The sequence below is a fragment of the Prionailurus bengalensis genome, chromosome C2, assembly GCF_016509475.1.
Source record: "Prionailurus bengalensis isolate Pbe53 chromosome C2, Fcat_Pben_1.1_paternal_pri, whole genome shotgun sequence".
Lineage (NCBI taxonomy): Eukaryota > Metazoa > Chordata > Mammalia > Carnivora > Felidae > Prionailurus > Prionailurus bengalensis.
In genome coordinates this window covers 134,320,727-134,327,721 of record NC_057350.1, presented here as the reverse complement: position 1 = coordinate 134,327,721, position 6,995 = coordinate 134,320,727, and the positions used below count along the sequence as shown (strand labels likewise).

Sequence of the window (6,995 nt, the reverse complement as noted above, 5' to 3'; positions counted from 1 at the left end):
TTATATCTGTGGTTACTGCAAGAATCTGCCATAGTGGGTGTTTGATAAACCTATATCCCAAGTTGATCAGTTAGAGGGTGTGAGTTATAGTGAAGGGATAACCGTTCTTACCAATTTTTTTTTCATTTCTTTATTGAGTTACAATCTACATGTAGTAAAATACACATATCTTAAGTGTATAGCTCGATGCTTTTTTGCATATACATATGTAAGTATCCATGTGACCACCACCCTATCAAGATGTGCATTTCCTTCACCCTAGAAAATTCCCTTGTGTCCTTTTCCAGTCAATACCAACTTCCCCAGAGGTAACCAGTATTTTCATCTTGTCATAGGGCTGCCATAATAAAATACAATAGACTGGGTGGCTTAAACAACAGAAATTAATTTTCTCACAGTTCTGGAGCCTCAAAGTCCAAGATCAAGGTTCTGGCCAATTCAGTTTCTGGTGACAGCCCTCTTCCTGGTTTGTAGATTGCCACCTTCCCACTGTGTCCTCACATGACCTGTTCTTTGTATGTATGTGAGCACTGTGGTTTCCCTTCTTAAAAAGACACTAATCTTGGGGCGCCTGGGTGGCTCAGTTGGTTGGGCATCCGACTTCAGCTCAGGTCATGATCTCATGGTCTGTGGATTCTGGCTCCATGTCAGGCTCTGTGCTGACAGCTCAGAGCCTGGAGCCTGTTTCAGATTCTGTGTCTCCCTCTCTCTCTGCTCTTTCCCCGCTAACACTCTGTCTCTCTCAAAAATAAATAAACATTAAAAACAAAAAGAAAGACACTAATCTAATTGGATCAGGGCCTCTCCATTACAGCCTCATTTAACCTTGATTGCTTTCTTAGAGGCCCCATCTCCAAATATAGCCACACTGGGAATTAAGGCTTCAACACAGGAATTTGGGGTGGGGGGGACACACAAACATTCAGTCTATAATAGACCTCTATCACAGAGTAGCATTGCTGGTTCCAGAGTTTCATGGAAATGGAATCATACCATATATGCTCTTTTGTGTGTGTTTCTTTTGCTCAATGCCATGCTTTTGAGATTTGTCCATGTTGTTTCATGTGTCAGTGCATCTTTCTATAGCTGAATAACATTTTGTTGTATAAAGAAACCATAATCGGTTTATCCATTCCCTATTGATGAACATTTGAGTGGTTTCCAATTTTCCAAGAGATATTTATTCTTTGTAGGGCTCTGTGTTCACTCCTGGGCTATCAAGAAATGTAAACTATGTCCCTGCCCATCAGAAGCTGATGCTTGGGATCTGTGCTTGAAAAACAGCTAAGATTGCACCAACATATCAAACAAAATATGACTCTGACTCAATGAACACAGACTGAGTCAAGGACTCAGAAGGAGGGAGTTTTTTAAGGAACATCAGTACAGTCTGTTTGTAAATACATGCACTTAGAAGATGAGCCAGCTTTAAAACATCAGCTGCCGGAGAACCAAAAGCAACTTCAAGTGAGGTCGGAGCTGGCAGGTAGTTAGGCCTGTTGCATGGGTACCTCTGGGAAGCCTCATAAATGTCCCATTGCCTGTGTCCTGGGCCAAAGAGCTTAATGAAGTGGGAGTAGGGTGAAAATATTCCCCTTGGAACACAGCTGGCTCCTGTCTTGTTTTTGTGGTTTTCTCCAAGAGGGTGGGGAGGGAAAGGTCTGTCCTCAGAAGGACAACCAGATGCCACATCTATGGTCAGGAAGGGCTCTCCGTGGCCAGGCATAGATGTTCCAAGCTGTGGGAAGGCAGGGTGGGCAAAAGGGATATTGGTCCTGGGTCCCAGTTTGGGGTCTAGAGGGTGCATGTTCAGCAGCTCTGACCTAAAATTGAATTTGGGTGAGTTGGGTAGAGTTTTGGGCACCAAGAACAGTGCTGTAAGTGTAGATATGGGGCTGGAACATGACTGCCCCCAAAGGGGACCTGAGAGTCTGTGGGCAGAGCTGCTAACATCCCTGTCCGTGAGGCTGAGAGTTGAGGTCTCATTTGTTTTCATAAACCTTTGGAAGCTCACCTCTCCCGATTCCTACCCACCAAGCTCTAATTCTTAGAGCTTTGCCTTTCCTTAGAGCTTTGCCTCTAAGGTCACTTTCAACTCAATCATGCTGTGTGACCAGTTCTGGTCACACAGCATGATTGAGTTGAAAGTGACCTTAGAGCTCCTAAGCATTCAGAGGTGAAAGAGTGGTAGAATGGGCAAGTTTGGGGAGATTTCAGGAGAGTTATTCAGTGAAATCTCCTAATGATAGTTTTATGACCATGTTGGTGTTAATGACATCAATAATATCACATAATAATGATGTCCTGGTTGCTTGGGTTTTAAATTTTCTTAAAAAAGAATTTTTTTTTCATTGAAAGGACAAAAAACATCTTACATAAAATTTGGGGGCGGGGATGAGAAATCTTCCTACGAGCACCTCCTCACAGATATTTTCATGTTTGTCTTAACTTCCAGTTCCTATCTTAAATACTGTCTTCTCACAAGCTCACCTCAGCATTTTCCATGTTGCTGCAATAGTCTTGACAATGATTATACTTAATAGCTGCATAATATTTAATGTTGATGTATCACAATTTTTTATTTTCCATTGCTGGACATCTTAGCATCCTGATTTTCCTATTATCTATAACTCTGCAACTGAATAATTCCTTTAAAAAAAAATTTTTTTTTAACCTGAAGGTGCCCCTTACCGCAACCCTGAGGGAGGCCCAGGGTGTCATTAGTGATTGAAGAACAGAAAGATGAAGAGGACTCATGACTTAAGACTGTATTTTTGTGGGTCCAAGGAGAACCAAAAATAGAGGTGCTGTGGGGATAACTTCCCAGGGCATAATTATTAAAATGCTTTAAAAAAACCATAATTCCCATAAAAATACATTATGAGTACATAATGTTTTTTTATGTGTTCGTATTTATTTATTTATTTATTTTACGTTTTGGCACATATTTTATTAGGATAAACTTCTAGAAGTGGAATTGCTGTGTCCAAGTGATATGGTGATGCTTTTTTTTCTTTTTCAAAGAAAGGAAATAATTTTTAATTTGAATTTCCTCTTCTAGTTTTATGTTGGAAAGGAAAGCCTTTCAGTCAAATTACCTAAGAACCATATTGCTTAAAACAAGACATGCTAAAAAAAAAAAAAAAAAAAAAGATGAAAACAGAAAATAGAACTTGTGCTTTAAGCCACCCTGATTAGCCTGTCAGCTTGTAATTTTGGTAGCACTTTCTCAAAGAAATTCATTGCTATGCATGTTCTTTTTTTTAATTTTATTTTTTTAATTTACATCCAAATTAGTTAGCATATAGTGCAACAATGATTTCAGTAGATTGCTTAGTACCCCTTACCCATTTAGCCCATCCCCCCCTCCCACCATCCCTCCAGCAACCCTTTGTTCTTCATATTCAAGAGTCTCTTACGTTTTGTCCCCCTCCCTATTTTTATATTATTTTTGCTTCCCTTCCCTTATGTTCATATGTTTTGTCTCCTAAAGTCCTCATATGAGTGAAGTCATGTGATATTTGTCTTTCTCTAATTTCGCTTAGCATAATACCCTCCAGTTCCATCCACGTAGTTGCAAATGGCAAGATTTCATTCTTTTTCATTGCTGAGTAATACACCATTGTGTGTGTGTATGTGTGTGTGTGTGTGTGTGTGTGTGTGTGTGTGTATATATATATATATACATACACAACATCTTCTTTATCCATTCATCCAGTGATGGATGTTTGGGCTCTTTCCATACTTTGGCTACTGTTGATAGTGCTGCTATAAACATGGGGGTGCACGTGTCCCTTAGAAACAGCATACCTGTGTCCCTTGGATAAATACCTACATAATGTTTTTTTAAAATGTTTATCTATTTTTTTTCAACGTTTTTTATTTATTTTTGGGACAGAGTGAGACAGAGCATGAACGGGGGAGGGGCAGAGAGAGAGGGAGACACAGAATCGGAAACAGGCTCCAGGTTCCGAGCCATCAGCCCAGAGCCTGACGCGGGGCTCGAACTCACGGACCGCGAGATCGTGACCTGGCTGAAGTCAGACGCTTAACCGACTGCGCCACCCAGGCGCCCCAATGTTTATCTATTTTTGAGAGAGAGAGAGAGAGACAGAGCACAAGTGGGAGAGGGGCAGAGAGAGAAGGAGACAGAGAATCCAAATCAGGCTCCAGGCTCTGAGCTGCCAGCACAGAGCCCAATGCATGGCCCAAACCCATGAACCACGAGATCATGACCTAAGTTGAAGTCAGATGCCCAACTGACTGAGCCACCCAGGTGCCCCTCACAGTTTTATCTTAACTCGTTAATAAGGAACCAGGTGTATAAGATGTACAAGATAACGTATATATGGAAGTACAAGAAAAAATATGGAATAAGTTCACTAAGTTAGAAACAAACTAGTTATTTTTTTCAAGGCAATAAAACCATAACCGTTAGAATTATAGTTTCTATCAAACAGATGCCACTTTTCTCTCTACGGGAAAACAATCGTTTGTATCACTATTGGATAAAAACCATTTGTACCTTAATGATTTTCAACAAATTAATAGCTAACCTTGGAGAGTCATAAAATATTGACTCAAGACTAAATAGCAAGGCAAACAAAGTTTGACTAGAAAGTTGAAGGACCCCAAGGTAGGCTTGACACTAGGGGTCATGTATCTACTTTGCTTTATTTCTGACTTTTTGATATTGTTTTTCTTGAAGAGAGAAGTGACCAAGGAGGAGACTCCATATTATTGATGATATTAACTGCCTCTCCAGTTCCTTCAGTGCAGGGGGGCCCAGCTGGGTTACGCTCCTGGCTTCCAGCCGTGTGGGGTGCAGAGGGCCTGTGAGCACAAGAAAGGGAGCTTTGAATAACGAATGCACAACCTCTGGGGATGGATGGAGAGGGAGGGTCCACAGCATGTGGGAGGAACAAGAGCGGAGCCCTGGGATTTGGCTAGAGCCCCAGCCTACCCCTAACTCACAAGGACTCTTGGAAGGCTGCGTGGAAGGGAGTTTAAAAGCTCAGGTGGAATCTGTTCATTTTACCTAATTGAGTGATCCTCTCCTTACAGGGTGGAGTTCTGCCCGGTGCTTTTGAGCCATTAACAGGATTGTTCACTCTCATCACTGCACCTTTTTTGTGTTGTTTAATTTTTTAAGTTTGTTTATTTACTTTGAGAGAGACAGAGAGACAGAGAGAGACACAGAGAGACACAGAGAGAGAGAGAGAGCACTGGGGAGGGGCAGAGGGAGGAAGAGAGAGAGAATCCCACTGGCAGTATGGAGCCCAATGCAGGGCTCAGACTCACAAACCATGAGACCACGATCCGAGTCAAAATCTAGAGTCGGATGCTCAACTGACTGAGCCACCCAGGCGCCCCACCACTGCCCCTTTCTTATCCCAAACATCCCTTACTTAGCACACTGAACCTGGAAGTCTAAATGTCAGTCTCTGCCTCTGGCTTTGTTCTTTCCCTTCCAGTTCCTGGCCTGGGATCATCGTTGCCCCTTCCTACCTTTCCAGAGCAGAACCTGGCTCTTTGCGGCACAACAGTGGGGGTGGCTTCTGATTAGGAAAGAGAGCTCCAGTCAGGGTGGCAAACTTGTCCCGGTATTCCCAGAACTTCCTGGATTAAAAAAACTGAAAGTCCCACATCCCAGGAACCCCCTCAGTCCAGGTAAACTGGGACAGTCGGTCACCCTAAGTCCAGTCCCACTTGCCACCCAGGCAGCTGTTGGATGCTGCTGTTCCCAATCCCTGCTGGTTCTTTTAACTCTTTCCCCTCGGGTTTCCTAGTCTTAATGTTCTCATTGAAGCTCTCTTAAATACCTTCTTAATTTGTGAAGCTCAGGCCTTAGCTCCAGACTCATAAGTTTCCTGTGTCTTTCATTCTGGAACAGAAATGGATACAAGTTTTACATTTTTGTTTTCTAGCAAGGGGGTATTTGTGGAGGCTTCCAAGAAGACAAACTGAACAGGATGGGATGTTTGCTTTCATGGATCAGAAATGAATCACATCACTTTCTTTCAGTAACGACACAGAGTTGCAGAGTCACAAGAAAGAAACAACAGAAAGAAAATGTTTTCGGGGTGGGGGTGGGGGAGGTTGTGAATAAAGGCTCCTGCGTGGAGACCCAGGATTGTGAGACAGAGATTGACGGTGTTTGACTGTGGTTGCCTCTAGAAAGACAATAAACTTGCCATGCTTATTTACAACTAGGTGCTGTTTCTGAATGCTCTCTCTAGACATTTATTCTGCTCCAGGGTCTTTAGAAAAACAGGTTAATAACTGGCCAAGGGAAGGGGGGAAAGGGAGACTGTCGGTGTGGAATGGTCCGTGCCTGAACTCCTCTCAGGGATGAAGGCAAAAGCAGATCCCTGGATAAGGGGGCGTCGTGCACAGCTCTGAAAATAAAATGTTATTGGCTCAAGTCTGAAACTGTCACTTTCCACTGAGATGGAATGTATGACTCAGAAAAGAGAAGCACCAAATATTATGCAGACTGCCTTTGGGGAAAGAAAAAAAAAAACACCCACTTCTTATAAAAACACTTTTTTGGGATGAAGGATCTGATTTCAACTGATGAGTCATCACTGTGTTTTTTTACCACTTAGCCAAAAAATGAGGTTTTTAAAAAAGCATTTCTTGAAGCAAATTCTTCCACTGCTTGGGTTTCTCTCATCTGAGAGAGAAGGCATTCCAAGCACTTCTATCCACAGCGCCAGAAGCTGTCCCAATTAGCAGGAAGGATATAGTGGGACAAGATTTGTAACCATCAAGCTCCAGATTCATCATGAACAAGCAACCTGAAGGTAATAGTTGTGATTTAGAAACAAGAAATTATCAAAAAATAGATTTTAAAACACAAATTTCAATTAGTAAAGAGTATGTTTTAAAATGACACAGTGAATGTTAGAAGCAAAGGGATTTATGAGAGCCTGGTGAGAGCATTGTAGTAGAGGTGACCTGTCTTGGTTTACCAAGGACAGTTTTATTCATGC

General features: G+C 42.1%; 1 long non-coding RNA gene across 1 annotated transcript; it reads left to right on the top strand.

Annotated features, from left to right (window-relative positions):
• The first annotated feature begins 5,279 nt into the window (after window positions 1–5,279).
• Window positions 5,280–6,212, top strand: LOC122492023. Its single transcript, XR_006299518.1, has 2 exons — window positions 5,280–5,670; window positions 5,928–6,212. It is a non-coding gene; the product is annotated as an uncharacterized LOC122492023 (long non-coding RNA).
• The last annotated feature ends 783 nt before the right edge of the window (window positions 6,213–6,995 follow it).